The 27,678-nt window shown below is 28.5% G+C and overlaps 1 protein-coding gene and 1 non-coding gene across 8 annotated transcripts in view; one reads left to right on the top strand and one right to left on the bottom strand.

The window, feature by feature from the left end:
- The window catches only part of LOC123265694 (tachykinin-like peptides receptor 99D), a 128,747-nt gene that overhangs the window by 83,725 nt on the left and 17,344 nt on the right, over positions 1-27,678 (bottom strand). For 4 of the 7 annotated variants that reach the window (XM_044729553.1, XM_044729558.1, XM_044729551.1 and 1 more), the window contains exon 2: positions 6,926-6,968. The exons of the other annotated variants lie outside the window; for them this stretch is intronic. The gene's annotated coding sequence lies outside the window, so the exon portion shown is untranslated. The remainder of the gene's footprint in view (positions 1-6,925; positions 6,969-27,678) is intronic. 7 annotated transcript variants of the gene reach the window in all.
- Trnag-gcc lies at positions 599-669 on the top strand. Its single transcript has one exon. It is a non-coding gene; the product is annotated as a tRNA-Gly (tRNA).

Below are 27,678 nucleotides of genomic sequence, written 5' to 3'. Positions count from 1 at the left end.
TCTAGCCATTTCTCGGTGTAACTCGATGAAATGTTTACTCAGCACCACTACTGTGGTTGTGGTGTATAGGATACATTAGTCAGGTAAACAATATAATTTTACCCTAGACTATAGTATTTTACCATTCACTTTGCGGGTATTTTAACCCCTAAAAAGATTTTTTTTCCGTAAACTTATCGTGAGATTTATTTAGAAATATGAGTGAACAATTCTGACAAACATATCCATTATTCTGCAAGATTTATTTAAATTCCACAATTGCTTCCATAAGCGAAACATTTTTAGGTCTCTACATAAATAAATCAGTAAAAAAATCATCAAATCCTGCATATCATATTTACAAATCATTGAAAATCACTTTATAGATGTTTAAAAAGTAGAAACTCTCTAAAATCGTTCACTACGCGCTTGGTACCTCTCCAATCGATCTTAGGAACTCGTTTCCACTCCTCTTATACCATGGAAGTAGCAGAGAAAGTAACTGAGCCCCCTCCAGAGCTCCTGGTTATTTCTGGTGGGTGTCGAATTTAGAGGGGCGCCGATATTAAAGGGACTTTTTGTACACTCATTACGGAGCGCTCTAACCCGGGGAATATAAGCACTGGTGGTTCAATGGTAGAATGCTCGCCTGCCACGCGGGCGATCCGGGTTCGATTCCCGGCTAGTGCAATTTTTTGAAAAATATCAGAAAATTTAAGAAAAAAATTTTTTTGGTTACATACGGCATCATTTCTTTCCTCAAAAAAACGTTCGGTAAATCAAAATATGCATATCTTAAGGACTAATATTATACGTAAATTTATTTAAGTAATGTAAATAGAATAAAAATAATAAATAATAACAATACAATACTTTAAAAGTTATCTAAATTGATTTTCTTTTAATGTTAAGTTGAATTTTCGGTGACACGACAAAATCTCCCCGACAAAATCTCCTCTCTAAAATCTAATTTTAAATTATAATATTATTATTTCTGACAGTTGTGATGGTCTATTTCGTACAAATATACACAAAAACCATGATAAAAGGGCACAACGAAATTTTGAAGCGTATTTTATCAGGGAAATTTTGTCGGGGAGATTTTGTGGTGGAACCGAATTTTCTTGTAATAGAAATGATTTTGCAAATTGAATAACATTCTTCAATGTGATTCTTATAAAATCTGTAATAATTACAATATGAAACTGTAATTTTTCCCGTTTTTTATACGGAGCGCCACGCTTATATTATGTAATGTAATTTTTCCATTTTTCTTTTTTCCGCGTTCTATTTAAAATTGAACGAATATTCATTGAATCATAATTTTCGAACTATCTCTGGGCATTATTCATATGAATCAAAAAAAAAAAAAAGAAGCGCTTCGCGTTCTGAGGCGTGTAAAATTGACCAAGATTCAATAAAATGAAATTTAATTTAAAAAACATAGTCTTTTTTTCTAACTACTTATAATCGTTGGTAATATTGGATACTCTAACGCAATAAGTGAAAGATTACATGGAGATAACAGGTCAAAAGACTTCAAGATTTTATTCTTTTTACACTCACACTCATACCTTATCCCTTATATACCTAGAAAATATCCTTATATTTCTGCTCCTTCTATATTTCCAGCCCGGTGCTTCAAATGTGCTACGATTAGGCTGAAATTAATATAAAAGGGAGGTATAGTTCTATAGAAAATGCAATTTCTTTGGTTCAGAAAGCCTTCATAAAAAGCTTTGATAGTTAAGAGTTTCATTTATCTGCCTTCGTAGTTACCGGGGCTTCATAGGAACAAGCAATAAGTGATAATATCGTTAGAAAAACTTCAAGAGATAAGTATTTGTACAATTGCACTCACAAATTAATTGCTTCTCTCAAAGAGTTATCAATTAATATTTTTCTTAATTAAAAGCAGAAACTTTTTTTTTTTTTTTTTTTTCAAATGACGACATTCTAGTAAAATTGATATTTAAATTTTTTTTTTAATTAGTATTATACTAGACACATTTCATCGAATTGCTTTTACGCAGCGCTTTTATCGGTCACGTCAGGTCTTTGCTGTAAATGAATTTTAATTCAAGTTATTATAGTTAAATTTAGAGTATGATAAAAAAAACTACTAAGTATTTTTAATTTAAAATATATTGAAATAAGAATTTCATTTTTTAAATGAAAATGTGATAGTTTGAATGAAAGAATTGCTACCTGGATGGAAAATCTAAAAGTTGTCAGTGAAAAAAGAAGCAATTTGGAATGCAAGTAGACTTTGTGCTTCAAATTATAATAAAGTTTCAAATGAAAAACTAGTTGTGTAAGAATAGATGAAATTTAGTATGAATGCTCTACTCAAATTTATACTCTACTTCTCGTTATATGTTGTAAGTCTTGTATGTCTGCTAATAGTTGTTGATATTTTGTTTATTTATTTTACTATTTGTGATTACTACATAACATATGCAATTTAATCTAGTTTTGCACACCTCATAAGCGAAGCGGATAAGGTTGTGTTCTACACTCGCCTTACAAAAATCAAGCGATTTCTTGAACTAAAATTGTCTCTATTTATTTTCTATCGTACTTGTAGAACAATATTTACACTTAAATACCATGGAAAAACCCTAGTTTCAACACTTATGATATTTTTAAAAGACATTTTGCTTTTTAAGTTAAATAAATAAAAAAAACGTTTAAAAAAATTATTCCGTGGACGTCCGGCTGTCAAACGTATGTATGGAAACTGGCGTGGTCACGATAACTGCCGAAAAACTTAACTGATCAAGTCCATTTATTTTTTATACGCTTCAGTATGATTTAAAACTAAGTCCTTTCAAAGATCACGGTCTAATTCAATGTAGTTTATTTATAATTAGCAATAAACTAAAAATCCACTAATCGTTTGTATATCTATATCTATGTAAATAAGGTTCGTTTACAATTCATGCGCAGTACCTTTCTTTTCTGGGTGGACAATGGCGCGAAAGATTTAAAAGTATTTGTATTTTATTTTAATCAATTTTATTATGAAAAATGAGATTGAGTCGTGCGCTTTTGGATTTTCCAAACTTTTTCGTCATAGACATAAATCAATACCCATAAAAATAACAAAAGACCGGATTACAGAAAAATATGTTATAGTAACAATTTATTCTACTTATGGTAATAAATTGGTTAGATATTTTATACCAGAAGTTGCAATAACAAATCAGTTTATATTACAGATGAATTATTTCATTGCCTGCGACAAAATTCGATTATGTTCTAGTCAAATTCTTAGTGAACTAAAAAAACTTTCTTTCTTAATTGTATATAGAACAAATAAAAGAAGACAAGGACTTATTCATGTCAACGTAGTAGACACATGACAAATTTTGTTGCGGTAACTTTATATTGAAAATAAAGTTTGATATTTTTCCAGCAAGCCGCAGAGTAAGAATTGCAAAATATACTCGACATAACTTTATTTTACACGATTATAATTAAAACTTTTGTTAACTTCACTGAAACTTTCATGAAAACCGAAAATGTAGAAATTTTTCTAAGTTGAAAGTTCAAAAACAATCCCTGACATCGGAAAATTATAACCACTTATGGGATGTTTACGTCACATACTAGAATAATTAAATTGAATTAAAAGTAAGAAAGTTTTGCGACGAATTTAATCATAGCTCACCACAAAATTAATATAAAGTGTTTGTTAACTAAATATTTGCGAAAAAACTTGAATAATTGACCGATAATTACAATATCTCGAGTTTAATAAACAATTTCAATAACACCCGGTTCGTAAAACCACAGAGAGTAATACAGCAGCGGAGGCAAACAATTCGTGGGATCCTCAATAGTTATTTTATGGTCTCTTCACTCGAAAAGTTCTATCCCGAGCATGACAATTGACTTCGGTCCCTTTCCCTGCCGCTTGTACTTCAACTTCGTCACCAACTGGAAAATGATTCGAAACAAATCGATCGGGATGAAACGGACCGAAATGATACGAGTTTCCAATTACAATTGAATTACTACAAAATATACAATACTATGTTATACCATTGATCAAATGTATCAAACAAATGGTGGATGAAAAAATAATAATCGGAGTTTGATATTAAAACTAGGGGATTTTATGGAATTGAATTCGCCTGTCGTCTATTCAAAGTTTAAACTTTTTGTTCAATTTACAACGTCCTGCTCGTGACTAACAGAAAATTTTTCGTTACCACGTCTCAATATTTCATGTGGTTTGCTCCGGAATGGAAAAATATATTATCCTCTTTTACATACCGCAGAAACCTCTAAATTATCATGTCACCGGTCATATTTGACGGCTCAATAAGTGGAAATTCCTTTATTAAAAAATTCTTTTGCTGCATTTTAAATTCAACTGGGAATTTATTTTTTAATTTGTCTAGTTTTGACAATTAATTCGTGCACAAAGCTTCAATTTTTTTGTTTATTTAAAAATTCTTTTTTTGTCATTTTAAATGACAAAAATGTTTTATGGTTGCTTTTTTTTAACTTCCCGCTAAAAATCTCAGATTTTCAAAAATCGGGAAGTTATTGTTTTTACCCCGTTTGGCAAAAATCGAGTTTTCATCAGATCTCGACGTTTGAAGGTCACAGGAAGCTTCCCTGACTACCCCCGCGATGTTGTCACTATGTCTGTATGTATGTATGTATGTGTGTGTGTGTGTGTGTGTGTGTGTGTGTGTGTGTGTGTGTGTGTGTGTGTGTGTGTGTGTGTGTGTGTGTGTGTGTGTGTGTGTGTGTGTGTGTGTGTGTGTGTGTGTGTGTGTGTGTGTGTGACTATGTGACTCGCTTATAACTTTTGAACGGTTGAACCGATTTCATCGCGGTTGGTGACATTCGAAAGGGCTACGCTGAACTTAGATTTCCTGAGAATTTGAACCGATTCGGACCGATAGATTTTAAGAAATCTTGAAAAATCTTAAAAAAAATAAGAAAAAAATCATTTTTGAAAGTAGTTTTTTTGGAATATCTTTTAAACGGCTCTATCGATCAACTTCAAAACTAATCCGCCCTTAAGCTTGAAAAACCACGCCGATCGGCGTCAACCCGATCAAAATCGGTTGATTCGTTCGAGAGATAGCGTGAACGAAAGAAAACCGAAAAAAACCGAAAAAAGTGTTTTTTTCACATAACTTCGTCATTTCTTCTCGGATCGTTTTTGATGATATAGAATAATTTCAGAAGTTAAAAAACCGCGTCGATTGCCGCCGAAAACGTGGAAATCGGTTGATTAGTTCGAGAGATATCCTCGACGAAATATTTGGAAATAAGGATTTTTTCAACATAACTTCGACATTTTTTGGAATAACTTTCAAACAGCTCTACCGATCGATTCCGAAAACTAATCAGCTCTTAACATCATAAAACCACGTCGATTGCCACCAAGCTGGTCAAAATCGGTTGATTCGTTCGAGAGATATCGTGAACGAAAGAAAACCGAAAAAAGTGTTTTTTCAGAGTTACTCCGAAATTTCTAGTTTGACCAATTGAAACTTAGAAATTATTTATAAGGCTTAAAAAACTACGTAGAATGCCGCCAACCGCGTAAAAATCGGTTCATTCATTCAAAAGTTATTGCGGTATGAACATTCAAAAAATAGTGTTCCATGAAACTTCTATCAGACTTTTGAGCTCAAAGAGCTCAAAAGCATAGAAAAGGTATCTTTTTGAGCTCGGAGAGCTTAAAACAACACACAGATTGTACTTTTGAGCTCGAAGAGCTCAAAAAAGCGGCCAGGTATTAACGGAATTAGCGGGAAGTTGCAGGGATGGCCTTTAGGGTCAACCGTTTTCCTAATTTTTTTTAAATATTTTTCTGATTGAAAAATTATGAAACTACCGAAATTTAAAAAATTTGGATTACTAAAGAATTTTTTCAACGAGTAAATTAATTATTATATAAAAAAATTAGAGAAAGAAATTTCAAAAAATTACACAATTTTTTTAAATATATTTGAACATATTTCAAATAATAATATTAATATTGCAATTATACACTATCGACAAAAAATAATTATTGATTTTTTTGACAATTTCTCACTAGTGATGCCCCTTAATTAATTTTATAATTATTTAATATTTAAATTTCTGATAAATTGAAATAAATATATTGTACGATTAAAAGTTTGATAAAAAATAATTTTCTCAAAAATTTTGACAAATTTGAGCCTTCAAAAAACCAAATTGACCACGAAATAAATGAAAAACAATAAATAATAGCAAATTCAAACTTTATTCCCGTCAGATTATCATGAATTTTCTTTCTCACCACTGCATATCTACCGACTGTGGAAGTAAACATATGAAAATTATTTATCTCTGCTGTCTGTGACACATTGTCCCGTGTACAATCGGGACTCGTGTACACGCGACTCATTAATTTAATAAAAGTGCTAACGTTATTTATATTTTCTCTTTAATTTTTAATTTAATTACGTTCTAAAAAGGATGCAATGATTATGCATTTGATTTGCCTGTGAATTAATTACTATTACTTGTATATATTTAGCTCAGAATGAAAAAGTCGAGAACCGAAAAGTTATTTACAAATATAACTAATACGCAATGGATTATGCGAGCTACAATTGTTACAAGTCATAATTATTAATAGAATAGAATAACCATGTTTATTTTAAGCGAAAGATTAATTTGAATGTACTAATGGTTTGTTTTCATTTCGATTATTATCCATTCGGATATTAAACTCGTGTTTCATGAATGTAACACTTTGTCATGCGAACAATACCTTATTGTTTACTAGATTATTAACACCGTTAAGCTTTCTTTACAATTTGTTTTATTATTTCAATCTTTTTTTTTATAAAAAAAATTAATGTCAAAATTTTAGAAAAATTTTCTGATTCTTAAAAAAATTTTCGAACAATTAAAACAATAAAACAGAAAATAAAAAATTACTTACTCAATAGTTATTCATTTACCAAATCCAAGTAATTAGTCAGCATCTGCACAAAAAGTCGTCCATCAAATAAATTACCGAAAATAATAGTAAAAAAAACTCAGCAGAAAGCATTGACTCGAAAATAATTCTTCCAATCCCTAGACACTTAATCTGTAACTTTTTCATCAAAGGTTAGGGTCGACTTATTTTTATCAATGAAATTAATTTATCTCGTCACTATACCGGTGACAGTTTTTTAGAAAATTCCAATGTAATTCCACGCCTCATAAGCGAAGCGGATAAAGTTGTGTTCTACACTCGCCTTACAAAAATCAAGCGATTTCTTGAACTAAAATTGTCTCTAATTATTTTCTATCGCACTTGTAGAACAATATTTACACATAAATGTCATGGAAAAATACTAGTTTCAACACTTATGACATTTTTAAAAGACATTTTGCTTTTTAAATATATAAAAAAATGTCTAAAAAATTATTCCGTGTTTGTCCGGCTGTCAAACGTATGTATGGAAACTGGCGTGGTCACGATAACTGCCGAAAAACTTAACTGATCAAGTCCATTTTTTTTTATACGCTTCAGTATGATTAAAAACTAAGTCCTTTCGAAGATCACGGTTTAATTTAATGTAGTTTATTTATAATTACAAATAAACTAAAAATCCACTAATCGTTTGTATATCTATATCTATGTAAATAAGGTTCGTTGACAATACATGCGCAGTACCTTTTCTTTTCTGGGTGTACAATGGCGAGAAAAATTTAAAAGAATTTTTTGGATTTTATTTTAATCAATTTTATTATGAAAAATGAGATTATGAGGCGTCTAATTTTGAAATTTTCAAACTTTTGCACGCCTCATAAGCGAAGTGGATGAGGCTGTGCTCTACACTCGCCTTACAAAAATCAAGCGATTTCTTGAACTAAAATTGTCTCTATTTATTTTCTATCACACTTGTAGAACAATATTTACACAAAAATGTCATCGAAAAACACTAGTTTCAACACTTATGACATTTTTAAAAGACATTTTGCTTTTTAAATATATAAAAAAATGTCTAAAAAATTATTCCGTGGACATCCGGCTGTCAAATGTATGTATGGAAACTGGCGTAGTCACGATAACTGCCGAAAAACTTAACTGATCAAGTCCATTTATTTTTTATACGCTTCAGTATGATTTAAAACTAAATCCTTTCGAAGATCACGGTCTAATTCAATGTAGTTTATTTATAATTAGCAATAAACTAAAAATTCACTAATCGTTTGTATATCTATATCTATGTAATTAAGGTTCGTTTACAATACATGCACAGTACCTTTTCTTTTCTGGGTGGACAATGGCGCGAAAGATTTAAAAGTAGTTTTTGTATTTTATTTTAATCAATTTTATTATGAAAAATGAGATTATGAGGCGTGCACTTCTGGATTTTCCAAACTTTTTACAAATTTTGCGGTTGTTGTAATATAAATGTATTTATTTAAACTGCCCCGAGTGATTTTATTAAGACGTCAATAAAAAAAAAAACTTTTTTTTTTTCTTTCTTTACTACTCCTTTTTATGAGCGGTTGCATAAAATACCTGAGATACCTGGCATATTGGTTCGAAGAATGGGAAAATGGGGCGTAAGGAATTCTAGTACGTGGCCTCGTATGAAATTCATATTCAACCCTAAGTAAAGACTCGGAAAGACTTAAGACTGTAGTCCACTTTATGATAGTGCATTAAATATTCTAAAAAAAAATAATAATAATGTACAGTAAAAATGATAATAATAATTTCAAAAAAATTAAAAATTTCAATTGTTTATAATTCATCATTTTTACGCCGTAATTTATCATCCACAATTTTTAATTAATAGAATTTTTAACTTTAAATTGAAAACTCGTTTTATTTTGCTGTCGATATTGGTATTCACCAAATCTTTCGGGGTTATTTACTATTTTTAGCGAGAACAATCGCGGATTTAAAGGATGAAATAAAAAATTCATGTGTTCAAGCTTTTTTTTTTAATTCCTTTGTTATAATTATTCTCATTTCAATTTAACAAAAGTGCCACTTTTTTTTATTTAATTTGGCTTCTGGCTACGTGATTAATCATCTTTACTTATGTGAATCCAATTGAGTATAAATAATTTTTTCCTAATTATAATTACTATGGAATTTTAATTAACAAAAAAGCCCACACCCGAGCAGAAAAAAAAAACCCTCCAGCAGCATTAATTAACTTGAATGTCCCCAGGACAAAACAGTAACACAACAATGTATATTGTTGATTACATCATTAACAATAAGTTAAATAAAATAAAATAACCTAGTGCTGAGCACACAAATTTATTTTCACTAATATTTATTTTGGATCTTAAATCATCTGCAATCTTTGGAAGAACGATTTACTGCTCAATAGATCTTATATTTTTTTTTATTCTTTTCGTCTCGCTGAATAGAGGAATCGCTTACGATGGAGAGTAAAAAAATTTTTTATTGGTTGATATTAAATTAAACGGTTTATTTCCAATAAAATACTTTGATAAAGAAACTACTTTCTTCAAAAAAATTTCGAACTAAGAACATAATTTTCAAATTACATGGAAAAAAAAATAACTGGGATTCAGTAAAAATTTTTCTTCAAAATTTCCGTCTTATTACAAAATATTTACATCTCTCAGTGTTTAAATTTTTTTCCACATGGAAAAAAGTCAACTGTAAAATTCACTCGGATTCCGGTTAATTTTTATAGTTTCAAACAGTACAACGGACATCGGAGTGGCACAAATGCAAATATTACAAAACTTAATGTAGAAAATGTAAAAGCCACAATTTATAATTTAATATCGAGAATGTGATTAGTAGCTGTCACTATAGTAAATAACGACTCTCTCATCTTAAAAAATTACAGTTTCAAACATTAAAAATTACCGTTTCAATATATAGTCGATACTATGAGGAGAAAGGGAAGGTCTTACACTCGGAGAATTTAACATTTGAAACAGTAAAAATTCTACTCTTAAAATATATATTTTACTAGTCTAAGCAAATCAATAATTATAGTTTGATTTTTAGCGTTGTGTTTAAAATTTACCATTTTACTTTGTAAATATTGACGTTGCTTGTATAGAAATTTAGTAACTGTAGTTTATATTTTTTACATATCATGCGATCATTTTTCAGGTACGAAATGATAAATATCAAAGTCAAAATTCTTAATTATTATTCTTTAACATTTTGAACTTTCACATAGCGAATATTACTGTTTGAAATAGTATTTTCTTCCATGTAAATAATAAATTGTAGCATTTAAATGATAAATATTATAAAGTAATTGTTAAAATCACGATTTTACTGTTTGAAATGGTAATTTTTTCCAGTTGATCATTATTTATTATAAATCAACTATTATTCATTACAATTTACTTTTTTCTGTGCACCCCAAAATTAGAGAATTAGATGATAATCGAGTTAAAAATTTATACTTTTAAAGCAAGAATTAAGAAACCAAGAAAAAATAATTTTTTCAAGCAATATAATTGGCTTTTTTAGTCCAAGAATATTTTCCTATAAATAAAGTTAATTATTTTTTCTGTATACATCATTTTGAATCAAAACATAAAGTTCTCTTCAAAATAATTCAGTTCTTAGATCAACAATATTTCTCCTTAATCAAATAATTTTTTAAGTATACCAAAACGGGTTAACAAGCGAATTATCAACTTCTCAATCTAAACAAAACATAAGATACCATCAGAGTATTATATAATTCAGCACTCAACGACAATCGGCGAGAGCTAGAACAATTTAATTCCCTCTTAACTCTACTTATACTCCTCAGATCTCATACTATTCGTACAAAAACACGTACATGTATACAATGAGATGAAATAGTCTAATTTATTCACCCTGAGTTGATGGTTCTCTCAACCTTCACACAATCTTTCCTCTCGCTTATTCACTTACTCTTTAATAAAACAGAAAACCTAAACAGACCATATTACACAACTACTAAATACTTGTACAGCTATCTCTATATAGTAGGATTAAAAAGTCTTTACTTTGGTACAGAGGTACTCAAACTTTCCCCACACTATTTTACTCCGGTCTGGTCTGAACTCTCAACACTACCCTAGCCATTAGACCAGTCTTTGCTGAAAACACGATCGTTCCCTGCATCGCTGAGCAACTTTCCGCTGCACTTCACTAAGAATCGCATACACTGATAAAAAAATTGACTTGACTCAAGAGCCAAACTCTTGAACCAAGAATTTCATTTCGAAGAAAATGATTTTCTTGAGTCAAGAGAATAAATTCTTGACTCAAGAAAAGTTTCTTAGACCAAGAATAATTTCTTAGCTCAAAAATTTATTCTCTTGACTCAAGAAAATCATTTTCTTCAAAATGGTATTCTTGGTTCAAGACTTTGGCTCTTGAGTCAAGTCAATTTTTTTATCAGTGTAGCTATGAGGTTGACTATTAACTATTAGTGCTAGTCTTAAAATTCTGGAGTAATTATTTACGTCGTCTTAACATTTGTTAATTTATTCATTGATTCCTCCATTTGTTTGCTTAGTTGTTTATTTTTTTGGCATAAAAGTGATTTACGGAACTGCAAGAGTTAATTTAGTGGGACAAATACCGCTGATTCATCTATTGGAATTATTGTGGATATTTGATTGCTCTCGACGCTTAACCGTGGACGTTAACGCATCTATTTTATACCACAAAATCGATATCGGCTGTCAGATTCTATTTTATTTCTGTTTTAATTATTTTTTATTTGCTGCAATGTTTTTTTTTGTTGTGATTTTTTCAGTACACAGTTGTTAATTTTTACTAGTGGGAAAAAGTTTCAATGTATCAATTATTAAACGTTGAATCGACAAAGTTTTTACAAGTAATTATGATTTTTTATGGTATGTTATGAAAAAAATATAAGTTTACAGTGATATTAAATTTTCATGTTGATTTACTGGGTCTCGCTTGTTTCAAATAAAATTAAAGTAAAAATGACATTAAAACATCTGAATTTGTTCAAAATTTGTAATTTTTGATTTTCAAAGCCGTCAGCAGGCCTCCAGATATTGTCTAAATAAATAAATCATAAATTATGATAGTAAAACATAGCTCACAATAAGTAAATACGAATTTTCCATCTACAAAATGGATTTATTAGGTTGAAATCTTTTGATTGATACAATAAATAAAGTTAATTGCAATAAAAAATCAAACGTTTGAAGCATCTGATATTATGATTTAACATCAAATATTTAGTTTAAATAACAGAAAGAATACAGTAAGAGTATAAGGAATGTTGTTATTGAAATAACAAACTCGATTTGTTAGAGTAGAGACTAGTATTGCTGCAGAAAATCCAAAAATATATTTTTATTTTAAGTTACACAGTAAAAAATTTTTCGTCATTGTGTAAAGTGTAAAAATGTTTATGTAGAATTTAACATTTTAGTGTGTAGAATTTAACATTTTAGTATGTTGATTCAACATAATAGAGTGTTGATTCAACACAAATTGTGTAAAAAAAGTCATCAACACAAATTTTTGTGTTAAATTTGACGAAAAATTTTTTACTGTGTAGCATAAAAGAAAAAGGATGACGAAATCAGTCTATATCATACAACTTCAAGATTTCACGTATAAAAACGATTTAGTTGAACAGAAGTATTGAAAAATTGCGAAAGTTATATACTTTTTTGGTCGTGACCCATCTGGGAGTCTCGATCGAATTATCAGAATCAGATGATCCTCTTATCCTGCTCAGTCTCACTTATTTCGAAGAAAAAATAACACTAGAGCTTCCAAAACTGATGAAATTTAGAAAATGAATTGTTGAAGCTGTCAGGAAATTTCTTCGTTTGTGTCAAGTTATCATATCGTCTTACCATTGACTCATTCTACTAACAACAAATATCAATTTTAGATAATTATTTCGATTATACTCAATGTTAAATTTTGAAGATTGAATAATCGAAGAAAAAAACTAGCGACAATCGCCGATATGCTTTATTTTATCCTCAAGGTTATCTCAAAATTATTTATCAATATTTAGTCTATATTTAAATATCATTATTTAAAATTTATAAAAATTAACTTGACATCAAATCTAAGTTGAGTATTCTCTATTTTCTATGAAAAATATTATTTTAATTTTAACTGTATTAGTTAATTGGTTATAAAAGAAAAAAAATCAATCACATCATAGATTTAAGAAAATAAATTTGTCCTTAAAAAAAAATTTCACACCTACGTGATCTTATTTCTACAGCACTAAAAATATTTATTTCTTTTTCGGAGTCGAATTACCTCAAATAGCCAAGAAATAAAATCCTAAGTGGAAAAAAAAAGTTATACTGTCGTATAATTTAAAACTAAATAAAAACTCGACTATTTGTAGAATGTAACTGAAATTTCCTGAGGGATCACTGTATTTCTCATCGGAGGGCAGAAGCCGAATTGGAAAGGACAGAACTCCTTCTTCGGGGTAACTCACGATTGTCGGAATCGACTTGACAACCTTGAGTGTCTGATCTTTAATGTGAATGTCTGCCTCAATGCTTAGATACTTTTATTTGTTGAGCGCCTTAACTGTTATACTACTTACTACTTACTACTTACATCCCTGCATTTGCTTACGAACGTCTTGGTCTAATCCGAACTCATATAACTTAAACTTCAACTTCACTTGTTTGTACATGAGTATGTGATACACACAAACAACAAACAAGATAAGATTGCACATTTGAACCATCAAAGCGGATCAAACTTTCTCATTTTCCGAAGTTGTGTTTAATTAAACTCATCCACAAAAAAAAAATTTTTTTTTTAATTACAGTACACGGAATAAAGTAAACTGTGAAATTCACTCGGATGCCGGTTAATTTTTATAGTTTCAAACAGTACAGCGGACATCAGGGTGGCACAAATGTAAATATTACAAAACTTAATGTAGAAAATGTAAAAGCCATAATTTATAATTTAATATCGAAAATGTGATTAGTAGCTGTCAATATAGTAAATAACGATTCTCTCATCTTAAAAAATTACAGTTTCAAACAGTAAAAATTGCCGTTTCAAGAAATAGTCTATACTATGAGGAGAAGGGGAAGGTCTCACACTCGGAGAATTCAACATTTGAAACAGTAAAAATTCTACTCTTAAAATATATATTTTACCAGTCTAAGCAAATCAATAATTATAGTTTGATTTTTAGCGTTGTGTTTAAAATTTACCATTTTACTTTGTAAATATTGACGTTGCTTGTATAGAAATTTAGTAACTGTAGTTTATATTTTTTACATATCATGCGATCATTTTTTGGGTACGAAATGATAAATATCAAAGTCAAAATTCTTAATTATTATACTTTAACATTTTGAACTTTCACATAGCGAATATTACTGTTTGAAATAGTATTTTCTTCCATGTAAATAATAAAAAGTTTGGAAAATCCAAGAGTGCACGCCTCATAACGCTCAATCATTTTTTAAGAAAAAAATTAATTGTGTAATTGATTAAAAAAAAAAATTATAATTAAGTAATTTTTCACAGAGTATTTTTGATTTTTTTTTTAAATATCGGCGCCCTTTTTTCTTGTCATATGCGCACGCAGTCTAAAAAAATCTAGCTGGATCAAGTGGCGCCATAGTTTTCACGGGACAAATAAGAAAAGTTCGTTTGGCTTTGTACGGTTGTATCCGTGAATTTTAATAAAAATTCAATTAAAAAAAAATACATAAGCTAGGCCACTGATATGTAATACGGACCCTGTTCATCGAATTCTTAAACTAATAAAAAAGGTCCGGTCTTGAAATATCAATTTGTTCGGGAGTAATCGTTGGTACATCCAAAATGGGGTGACATCCGGACGTTCACGTAAAATTTTTTTCAAAACGTTTTTTTTTTTTCAAAATAGCAACATGAAATGATTTTAGAAAGTAAAAGATGGTTTAATTTAAGTGTTTTTCGGTGTAGATCTACTTATATTATTGAATAAGTGTAATATGGTTGTGATAGAGGCATTTAAAGATCACAAAATTGCTTGATCTTGACGAGTCGAGTATAAAGCACAACTTCACGCGCTTCACGCTATGAGGCGTGCAATTGTAGCATTTAAATGGTAAATATTATAAAGTGATTGTTAAAATCACGATTTTACTGTTTGTAATGGTAATTTTTTCCAGTTGATCATTACTTATTATAAATCGACTATTATTTATTACAGTTTACTTTTTTCTTTGTACTTTAAATGAAAAAAATTCAATTTCCAAATAAAATAATTCATAATGCCAGAGTAAATCAAGAAATTAAATAAAAATACAAACTCTTATTTTCAATTAAAAAAAAATATATCTTCAAACTTTGTGGTGATAAAAATTAAAGACATGATGCATTAAAAATGATGTAAAATGAAGTTCATAAAATAAAATGAAATAAAATAGAAAAAGGTAGTCTATAGTATATATCGTAATGATTATGAACTAGAGCAGCAGCACCTAACCAGTAAAGTGTAGAATATAATATTAAAAATAAAGTAAAAAATAATCTTTGATGTTTTCCGCAAAGTCCCATTTTTAAAAACGTCCCTTTTAGTTGTCCCGTCTTGAACAACATACCGCATGAGCCTCCTCGAGGAATTTTATCATGTTCCAACTTAGCTCGGATGTCCCTCAACTCATCTACTCTTACTCACTATATACTTTCTCTCTCTTAAGTTAAGTTAAGAAAGTCTTGTTTTTTTCGTAGCCCCTTCTTAGCCCGGATCGATGCTAAAACGTACTCAACTAAAAGTTTGCTGCAAGCTACAGCCGTACTTTATCTTTCCTATCTTTCCGTCTCTTTTCCTTTCCTATTTAGCTTTTTTCTTCATTTTTATTCAGCATATTTTTTTATTTACCTCTACTACTGTCCTCCAGCTATCACTCTTTAAGTTTCGTCAACAAGCCCGGCAATCTTTTATTTTCCAGTGGAATTTTTTCACCATATTTTTCTGTTTATTTTTCCAGCATTCGGCTCTAAAATTCATTACTCTTTTTACTATAATTTATCTCTCGGCAGTCATCCGTGGTTTGCCTTTACGATTATTACCTACTTCTTCAAACGCGTACAAGTCCCACTTTGATTTGAAAACATTCATGTCAACCAAATATTTATATTTATTTTATTTATTTTGACGATTTAAAAAAGTGAAACAGATGTAATAAAATTTTTTACCACTTGCTTCAGGGAAATTTATTTTTTTTTAATTTCCTATAAAACTCAAGAGAAAAATTACTGGACTTTATTACAATCATGAGATGCAACGAGGCTGATTTACAGTTTACTTTTTTCCGTATACAAGAAATAAATCATTTTAATTGAGAAGTTTAAGCTGCGCTTAAAGAGAATAAAGAAAATTGTGTCTCCGGCATATTTATATGATAAATCTTTTTCAGATAATTTTTTGTAAAACGTCAAGGAATTTACTGTTCGCTATTCGGTATTTCTCAGAAATTCAAAGGAACAACAAAGTACGGTGAGAAAATGCAGGCACGTGATATTGAAACAATTTAGTGTTTCTAACGGTAAATTCGCGCCTTCAGAAAACTATATTGAATTTCAGCAATTTGACAATGAAAATAATCATTATTATTATTATTGTTCGTTGAATATTTCGCGCGGTTGTCAGCGGAAAATTTAATAAATTCCAAGGAAATTTCTTGAGATGGACAGCAAAAATTTAATAAATTCTGAATTTTCAGTGAAAAAATCTTGTTTGAAAAGCATTTCATTTTCCTTTTATTCTATTGGCTTTTCACAAAACTCCCAATTCTTTGCATGACTGAAATTGTTTGGTGAATAAGTTGAATGGTTTAAACTATCTACTAGATACTATAACAGAATAAAGCGTAACTCATAGATACCCATAATTGAGCCTCGGATAATGACAAGCAGAAAACAGAAATACTCAAATAGGGTCCGCAAATCACAAATCAAAGCGCAGTTTCCCTAACACCCAATATTGAACTAACCACCAATATCAAATACTTCAAAGCAACTCAAAACTACCTTGTATCCTTGTCATCGATCCAATTTCCGAGTAAAGCCTCCAAAAATTTATTTACGACTGCCGAATCCGGAATAAATAAAGTTTGAAATCATACACTTGCATAAAATATCACTCCAAACGGAAAAAAATTTGCTGTTAAATATATACCGGTGACCTTCCATTGGGTAGCTGATCTTATATGCTCACCGAAAAAAAAATCTTGACAAATGGAAATTTTTGTGTTTTGGTTTTTTTTTGTTTTGAATAATAAATAAATATTGTAATCTATATTATTAAGAAAATTAGAAAAATTTTGTGGCCAGTATATTAATATGATAAAATGGGTTTTTATGGTTAAATTTGGTATCATTAGAAAGGTCTTGACCTGGAGTTGTACCTTTTCAAGGTTTTTCATCATTCTCACCAATAATCAATTTATGATGATAAGTATTTAGGCTGCCTTAGAAAATGCTCTATCTCTAGGTACATAATTAAGAAATTACCTTGTATCTCGTGAACTATTGACATTTTTAAAGATACAAGCTCATCCCGACATTGCACTCATCGAGACCTTTCATTTGAGTACCCACATCAATTTTTCATATATTTATATATATTATATATATGTATATATGAAAAATATATAAAAATGCATGTGGGTACTCAAATGAAAGCTCTTGATGAGTGTAACATCGGGATGAGCTTATATCTTTAAAAATGTCAATAATTAAGAAAGTACAGTGCAATTTAACATAATTAAGAAATGAACTTGTATCTTTTGAACTATTGGCATTTTTAAAAATATAAGCTCATCCCAACATTGCACTCATCGAGACCTTTCATTTGAGTACCCACATCAATTTTTCATATATTTATATATATTATATATATGTATATATGAAAAATATATCAAAATGCATGTGGGTACTCAAATGAAAGCTCTTGAAGAGTGTAACATCAGGATGAGCTTATATCTGTAGAAACGTCAATCGTTAAAAAAGTACAGTACAATTTAACAAAAGTCATTATTTAATAAAGCAAAATTTTATTTATTACAGTTCACAAGTCACAGCAGTCATATAGTGACTACAAGGTTGCTGGCATTCATTAGACAAATTGTAATTATTAATTTTAGACGCTAAGCTTATTGAGAACACCGCGCTCGATCTCGGAAGTTTTTGAGGGGTGCTCGACGGAGGGTTAAATTCACGATAAAAATTACTGGACCGTATTATAATCAAAGTAATACTTTTTAAGAAAAAATATATTAAAAATGAAACTCTAATAAGAATATTATAATCAAAAATTTCACAGGTTTTATATTTTAGAATAACTAGATTTTAGTTATTCAAAAAGATTAAATGTTTAATTAATTTTTTTGGTTTAATCATGTATAGAATTGTAACTAACAGCAATAAAAAATTACAAATGTCATTAGAGTACTTTATTACAAATAAAATTCCACCACAATTGTATGAAATTTTATTAAAATTATAATTGTATAAAACTTTGTGAGAATTAACTATATAATTCAGCAATAACTGATCACTGACATGTGTAATTTTTTATACAACTGAAAAGTCGAGAGTGATTAGAGCACTGTCTCAGTCAGTAAATACTTAAATTACTTAAGTTTATTTTTACAGAAGTGGTAGATTTGTAGTGTAACATAAAATCTGAATAAAATATTTCACAGTATTTAATTTAAATATTTTAATTTTTACAAATTCTGCCGCTGCGGTAATACCTACAATACATTACAATACCAGACACAAACAGCTGAGACAAACTTTTGTGTTTCGTGATACTAAGATTTATCGTTATCCACCGAGTTACCCGGTTTATACATAATACATATACATGCATGTCTTATCCTTATGTGAGTACGTGGAGTTTTCCATGTTTGTGGACTTAATCCCACATGTGGTACCACTCAGACAGTCGTGCATCAAACTTCCGTAAGTTTTATCTCTTACTTCTTTCCAGCAAAAACTTGTACACCACTAGACTACATTCTCGACCCATTTATCTATCATTTGTAAGTATATATACAATATATATGTATATATAGATAGATATTTAGCTTTTTATGTATCCTTTCTCTTGATGTTTAGCTTCCACACCCTGTCGCTTTCGATTACACTTCTCGCAGACTTTTCTCGTCTCAAGCCCCCAGGATATTCTGATACACCCCTAATGTTTATGCCTACAGACTTTTATTTATTGCTAGTCAACTTTTGAATTTTCTCATTTATCCTCTGAGATACGATGTATCGCGACTGTTTACTTACATTGTGTCAAATTGATTTATTTTCGAGGCAATTTAAACTAGGAATTTTGTAACAATAAGACAATTAGATGCCTTGGAGGATTTTTTTTTCTACATTTGGTAGATCTCTATGATGAAAATTACCGCGTAAATCTCAGTAATTGTGAAATGTTGAGCAATTTATAATCTAATTAAAAATAATGGAATAATTATTTTATTCATGACTACATTGTGAAAACACAGAATAGTACAAATTAATTTTGACTACAATATACCGGTGAAAAATTAGTAAGAAGAATAATTATTTTTTAATATTTCAATATTAAAAATTACAAGAACATTTAATGTTTTTTAAACTACTTTAAAATTCAACGGAGTCTTCAGTAAAAATTAATTATTGTTGCTGAATTACAGTTTATTTTTACTAAGATTTATACAATTATCTATATTTATATTCTATATAAATTTTTAAGTTAAACTAGCAACCTTGCAGTCACTATGTGACTGCCATGACTTGTGAAATTGAATAAATAAAATTTTGCTTGATTAAATAATGACTTTTGTTAAATTGCACTGTACTTTTTTAACGATTGACGTTTCGAAAGATATAAGCTCATCCCGATGTTACACTTATCAGGAGCTTTCATTTGAGTACCCACATGCATTTTTGATATATTTTTCATATATACATATATATAATATATATAAATATATGAAAAATTGATGTGGGTACTCAAATGAAAGGTCTCGATGAGTGCAATGTTGGGATGAGCTTATATTTTTAAAAATGCCAATAGTTCAAAAGATACAAGTTCATTTCTTAATTATGTTAAATTGCACTGTACTTTCTTAATTATTGACATTTTTAAAGATATAAGCTCATCCCGATGTTACACTCATCAAGAGCTTTCATTTGAGTACCCACATGCATTTTTATATATTTTTCATATATACATATATATAATATATATAAATATATGAAAAATTGATGTGGGTACTTAAATGAAAGGTCTCGATGAGTGTAACATCAAGATGAGCTTATATCTTTAAAAATGTCAATAGTTTACGAGATACAAGGTCATTTCTTGATTATGTATCTAGAGATAGAGAATTTTCGAATGCAGCCTAAATATTTATCATCATAAATTGACTATTGGTAAGAATAATATGAAACCTTGAAAAGGCACAAATTCAAGTCCAAACTTTTCCAATAATATGAAATTTAACCATAAAAACCAATTTTATCATATAAATACACTGGTCATAACATTTTGCTTATTCTTTTAATAATATAGATAACCTTAACAAATAAAATTAAATCTTATTGAAGTAAAATCTAGCTTTTTTAAAACATAGTTTTATATTTTAAATACAAATAATCATTACAACACAATATTTTCTATAATGATCCAATATCTGGCTTGGAATTTCTATTTTTCATCAAAAATTTAGAATAAATTAAAAAATTCAGTGACATTTTTTGTTAAAAACTTAAACTCCTACAATCACACCAAAAAAAACACAATTAAGGACCTTCAGAGTATCAATTCTAGATCACAAGTTATTTTCTATAAATAAATCAACTAATTAAAGTTTCCAATAGTCAACATTTGAAGTGCTTCTTCTGAAGTAAGAAATATCATTTAACTTTAATTAAAACAAAACACATTCTGCTTAACTTTCTCGTGAATTACACTACAACAATAAAGGGCTTTTTAACTACACTAGGCTTCAAAAGTAAATTGAATAATGAAATTCCGTCGCTCAGATTTCCTTTACCTTGCGAATAATCTCCCAACCTTGAATTTAATTTTGTAAAAAAATTAATCTGATAAATTGAATTAAAAAATGACTTCAAGATCGTTAATTTCTGTTGTTATATTTTAATTAAAAATGCATCAAATTTAAAACCCCATATATGATAAAATAATATTTATCACCGTAAATGTTTTAGTTAAATCGCGAATTTATACCGCGTGAGTTATCGCCTGTTTTGTCGTGTGTAAAACAGTAAAGTTAATCTAGCTAGTTAACTTTTTTTGACTTTGTTTAGTTTTTAAAGAAAAAAACTTTGTACTCTGCCGGTTCGGGTAGAAGGTAAAAAAAATAGTAATTTAAGCGGCGAGTTAAAAGCCAGCGAATTCAACTTGCGCGAGAGAGAAAGTAATATGAATAAAAAAATAACAACAATAATAAAGAGGTTAAAGTATCCTCTATCTTCTCTATTTTATACACGTACACGCATATCATGACGAACAAATTTTATTTACGTGAGTTTAGTTATCTCCATTTCCCTGTAGAATGGACTTTAATATTAAAACCCATTATGAGTAAACTTGAACAATTATTTTTATAAACTTTGAATCAGTTTTTTAAAACTTTTTACCCCAAAGAAAAAAAAAGACCTTTATTTATTCAATTATTATTCTTAATTAATTAGATTATCAACAGCTTCTTCTTAATTAACGACTATATTTTTATAATTAAATTAGTGGAATTAAAAATTTATTGAATCGAGTTACCGACGGTGAATTTTTCTCTTTAATTAATTAACGAGGTAAAATATTTTATTTTCATTTCATAAGCTAATTTATCTATTCGTGTAATAAGAAAAGTTTATTTAAAAAAAATTTTTTTTTTTTTAGATAAAAAAAATTAGTTATTGAAGCGTGGAAATATTTTTTGTATAAATATTAAAAGAACTCGAAAAAATAATGATTTAAATTTCTAAATTTATAAAAATTAAAAAAAAAATTTGTTTTATTTTTAAAATAAAAATTTAATCAAGTTTTTAGTCAAAGTTTTGTTTAAAAATTTTTCCCACGATTTTAATTTTAAAATAAATCTATTTATGCAACTGAGTGTTAATAAATTTCATAATTATTTTTATAAAAAAGTAATTTAAAATTAATATTTTCTATTTTCACGGAACAAATATTTACAAAAGTGAATGAATTTAATAGAAGCATAGAAAACCTGTTGAATTTTTTTTTTTCATTATTTTTTTAATTATAAAAAGCTCATAAATTTTTTATTATGTAAGTAAATGAAAGGAATTAAATTAAAGTTTTATAATTAAAAATTAAGAAGCTAAATAAGCGACACTAAAGCGTGATTATTAAATAGTCAATACTAATGAAAATAATTTAAGTGGCGATGAAATATTGTTAAGCACTTCAATTGCATTGCGTTATTAATTATAAATGATTTTATTGAGATTGAAATTCAATTTAAAACTAGTATCTAAAATATTTAGTGAGTAAACTTTAGCTAGCACTTGACCGTAGGGCCGATGTACTAGTTAATAAATAATTGATTTAATAGTTACTTGAGGCACTTTAGAAATTTAAATCCTGGCACATCAATATTAACACCGACATCCGCAGAGAATTGTTTAGTATTTGTTATTAATTTAGCTTCCAAACTCACTTAATATTGCAATAAGAGCTTTGAAGTTTCGAATAATGAACGTTTCAATTTTTTATATACTTAAGAATTTTTATATTTTCATCGGAAGTCAATATATTAATAAATTTAACGTAATTTCTTTGAAAGTTATAAAAAAAAATCACTATGTGACTTCCGTGACTTGTAAATTATAAATAATTAAAATTTTGCTTCATTAAATAATGACTTTTGTTAAATTGCACTGTACTTTTTTAATTCTTGACATTTTTAAAGATATAAGCTCATCCCGTTGTTACGCTCATCAAGAGCTTTCATTTGAGTACCCACATGCATTTTGATATATTTTTCATATATACATATATATATAATATTTATAAATATATGAAAAATGCATATGGGTACTTAAATGAAAGGTCTTGATGAGTGTAACATCGGGATGAGCTTATATCTGTAAAAATATCAAATAGTTCACAAGATATGAGGTCATTTCTTAATTATGTTAAATTGCACTGTACTTTCTTAGCTATTGACATTTTTTAAGATGTAAGCTCATCCTGATGTTACACTCATCAAGAGCTTTCATTTGAGTACCCACATGCATTTTGATATATTTTTCATATATACATATATATAATATATATAAATATATGGAAAATTGATGTGGGTACTCAAATGAAAGGTCTCGATGAGTATAACATCGAGATGAGCTTATATCTTTAAAAATATCAATAGTTCACGAGATACAAGGTCGTTTCTTAATTATGTTAAATTGCACTGTACTTTCTTAACTATTGACGTTTCTAAAGATATAAGCTCATCCCGATGTTACACTCATCAAAAGCTTTCATTTGAGTACCCACATGCATTTTGATATATTTTTCATATATACATATATATATAATATTTATAAATATATGAAAAATGCATATGGGTACTTAAATGAAAGGTCTTGATGAGTGTAACATCGGGATGAGCTTATATCTTTAAAAATATCAATAGTTCATAAGATATTTATTAAATTGCACTGTAATTTCTTAATTGTTGCCATTTTCAAAGATCTAAGCTCATCTCGATGTTACACTCATTAAAAGCTTTCATTTGAGTACCCACATGCATTTTGATATATTTTTCATATATACAAATATATATATATATATATATATATATATATATATATATATATATATATATATATATATATATATATATATATATATATATATATGAAAAAATTGATGTGGGTACTCAAATGAAAGGTCTCGATGAGTATAACATCGGAATGAGCTTATATCTTTAAAAATGTCAATATTTCACCAGATACAAGTTTATAGTTAAAAAAGTTCTGTAAAAATAAAAGATTGATCTTATTATTTGTTTTTGATAAAAATTTTGCTCACTGAATTTGAAACAATCATTTAGAGAAAATTGCGTTCAAAATTTTTTTTCTTCCTAATTACACATAACCCCTAATTGAATTATTTACAAAACTTTTGAACAAATGTAATGTGTCAATTTCAGTAGCTTACTAACGACCCATTAATTATTTCTCACTTAATAAAATTATTTCCATTTTCAATCACGTATCCCGCTGATTATTGACTAAATTGACAAGCAACCGAACGAATTATAGACATAATAATGCTATAAAATGTGCAGCCTAGCTATAAACGTATAACACACAATACAAATAAATTTATTCACATATGTTATCCACTTATACTCTGCACTCAACAGATCGAACAATCAAGTAGGACATTCAATCTCTGATCCTTGATTTGCTAAAATTATGTATAATTTAATACAACTAAATACGCCACGCGTTAATTTATGTCCTAACGATCACAATTCAATACTCACGGTTAAATTCAGCAATCATCAATTGATTCTACAAGAACAATCAATCATTATCGTCACGGAAAAAAAATATTCGATGATTAAATAAAATAGAAGTGAAATTGTAACAGCACAAGTAATTGAATAAAATTCCCATCAAATGACAATAAATATTTAAGATTGAAGCCGAAGGTAAGACGGATGTTACTTTTAAATTTAAATATATTTCTTTGGCATGTTAAAATCTTATTACGTTGAGAAATAACATTTGCTGGGCGTAGCAATGTAGAATAGAGAATATAACGGAGGTATTGTATCGTATGTAAGCTACAGAGCGGAGTGCATTGATGTATAGAAGCTTTGAGCTTACTACATAAAACATGAACATCAACAACAATAACAATTTGTTGATGCAGTTTATACTTTGTCTCGGTCTTATCACGATGAAAAAAATATTATTTTAAAATTCGCTCAAAAAATTCTCTTTGATTTTTATGTAAGGTCAGACTAGACAAGGAGACCTTAACTATTTCTCAATAATAAAGCCCAAAAAAAGTAAGTCATTTTCCCTTTTCTTTCAGCTCTGCCACTCTCGGTGATGGTGAATGTCAAAAAAAAAAGGTAGAAAAATTTACCTCCCGATTGTTATACGTTCTATCACCATTCCCATCACCGGTTCAGTCCCTTTTTCTCACTTTTTTCACCTTCTCTTTTAGGCTATTACTTCTATTCTTTTTTATATTGGCTGAAAAAATAAAATACGGCGTTTGGACAACTACAAATCGGCTCGAGATTTCTCAGCTTTTGGTTTTATTTTATGCGACTTTTTTAATCAAAATCAAAATTTTATGGGGTTAATACTCATTAGATTTGAAAAAAGTTTGGAAAATCCAAAAGTGCACGCCTCATAATCTCATTTTTCATCATAAAATTGATTAAAATAAAATACAAATACTTTTAAATCTTTCGCCCCATTGTCCACCCAGAGAAGAAAAGGTACTACGCATATATTGTAAACGAACCTTATTTACATAGATATAGATATACAAACGATTAGTGGATTTTTAGTTTATTGCTAATTATAAATAAACTACATTGAATTAGACCGTGATCTTCGAAAGGACTTAGTTTTAAATCATACTGAAGCGTATAAAAAATAAATGGACTTGATCAGTTAAGTTTTTCGGCAGTTATCGTGACCACGCCAGGTTCCATACATACATTTGACAGCCGGACGTCCACGGAATAATTTTTTTAAACATTTTTTTTATTTATTCAAAAAGCAAAATTTCTTTTAAAAATGTCATAAGTGTTGAAACTAGTGTTTTTCCATGACATTTATGTGTAAATATTGTTTTACAAGTGCGGTAGAAAATAAATAGGGACAATTTTAGTTCAAGAAATCGCTTGATTTCTGTAAGGCGAGTGTAGAGCACAACCTCATCCGCTTTGCTTATAAGGCGTGCAAAAAATAGTTCAATTTAATCAAAAAGTTTTCAAATTGTTATTTAAATACATTTTCTTTAAAATACAAATTTTTGGGAATTTTCGGGCAACAATGTCTTAATACCTGTACACACCTTACTTATATGAAAAAAAGACAATAATTGACTTACGTTTTAATTTGGTAATCGGCAAAAATAGACCGGAAAAAATAAACCTGAAAAAAATAGATCCGGAAAAAATTTTGAAGTTATGAAAAATTCATATTATTTCATTAAAATTATTGTAAAATAAAAATAAAAATAAAAATAATAATAATTATTATTATTATTTCAAAAATTTGAAATAATGTAAAATAATATTAATTTTTCATAACTTTAAAATTTTTTTCGGTTCTATTTTTTCCAGGATTCTTTTAATTTACAGCGAGTTAAAGATAAAAAGAATTTGAATTCCATTAAGACTAAGAGGCTTATTATTAATCCTTGAAAAGTGTTTAAATTCAAACAGAGTATTAAAGTAAATATAGAGATCTCAGGGGAAAGTTATTTGTAAATACGTATTATATTCAAAGCTGGTCAGTAATTTATTTGAGTAAATAAATTGCTGCCAGTCCATGAAATTATTTTCAATTAAAGCTAATATTTGAGTAGAAGCTTTATTACTGATCGCCAGGAGATAAATATGAATCATAAATTAGTTTATAAATTTCAAAGGATTTATTTATTTATTTAATTAATTTAATTATACATTTTCACCCCGAAAAAAATTTTTAATTCATATCGAATTAGTTCAAAACTTTAAAAAAAATTAAACTAAGATTTGAAACTGAAAAAAATGTTTACCTTGACCAATATAAAAAATTTTTATTGATGAAAAATTAATCAAATTTTTACTATCAGTAACAATAATAGTAATTTATGAGTAAGGTTAATGCATATTTATGTTAGAGAAAAAATGATTAGATAAAGGTCTCGTTTGACGACGTTTAACATGTAAAGCAACGGATATTACTAGCGGCGATTTCCGGTCTAACAAGAATAATGAATCTATCGAATATAAATGAAATATGCCTTGTAGTATCGACGTGCGATTATTACAGCTAAAATGATGCTGACTCAATTCGACGGCTCAGAGCGACCAGCGTACCAACTAAAACGGGCAAACTACTGTTTGAGTAGCATAACGAGCTGCGCCAAATTGACATTAAATCTCTTGAGGAAACAATAATAACTTTGCTTTGAGGAAATAACGTCAATACCACATAATGGTAATAGTAATACACAATAGATATATCAGGACATTTGTTGTGTGTTAGGCCGTGGAATACACACATCACACGATATTCTATTTCTGATACCTATATATATACAGCATATGTGGCATTCCATGTCACACATTATCAATGCGACTACGACGCCTACACATCAAATGTCACACTTTGAAAATTATCTAACAACACATCCATTTGATTGGAAGCAAAAATACAATAAAGATCACATGTTGTCATTTTTTTTTTTTCATTTCATTTTTTTTTAAACTATAATTATTGACGCGTTTTTATTTAAGTTCTATTTTATACATTGCTGCAGAATTTTTTTTTTAAGATGAAAAATTTTTTTTTTTAATTTTTTAATGAAATTTAATTTTTGTGCCGATCTTCATGTAATTAATTCTAATATTTGGTGAAAATAGAAAATTTTCTAGCCAAATAATTTTTTCTTTCCTCAATCCAAGATTTTATAATTCAAGAAAGTATTTTACGTCGCG

Source organism: Cotesia glomerata, linkage group LG5 (genome assembly GCF_020080835.1).
Source record: "Cotesia glomerata isolate CgM1 linkage group LG5, MPM_Cglom_v2.3, whole genome shotgun sequence".
In the NCBI taxonomy this organism is placed as follows: domain Eukaryota; kingdom Metazoa; phylum Arthropoda; class Insecta; order Hymenoptera; family Braconidae; genus Cotesia; species Cotesia glomerata.
Note: the sequence above shows the minus strand (reverse complement) of the source record. Positions and strands in the feature narration are given on the sequence as shown.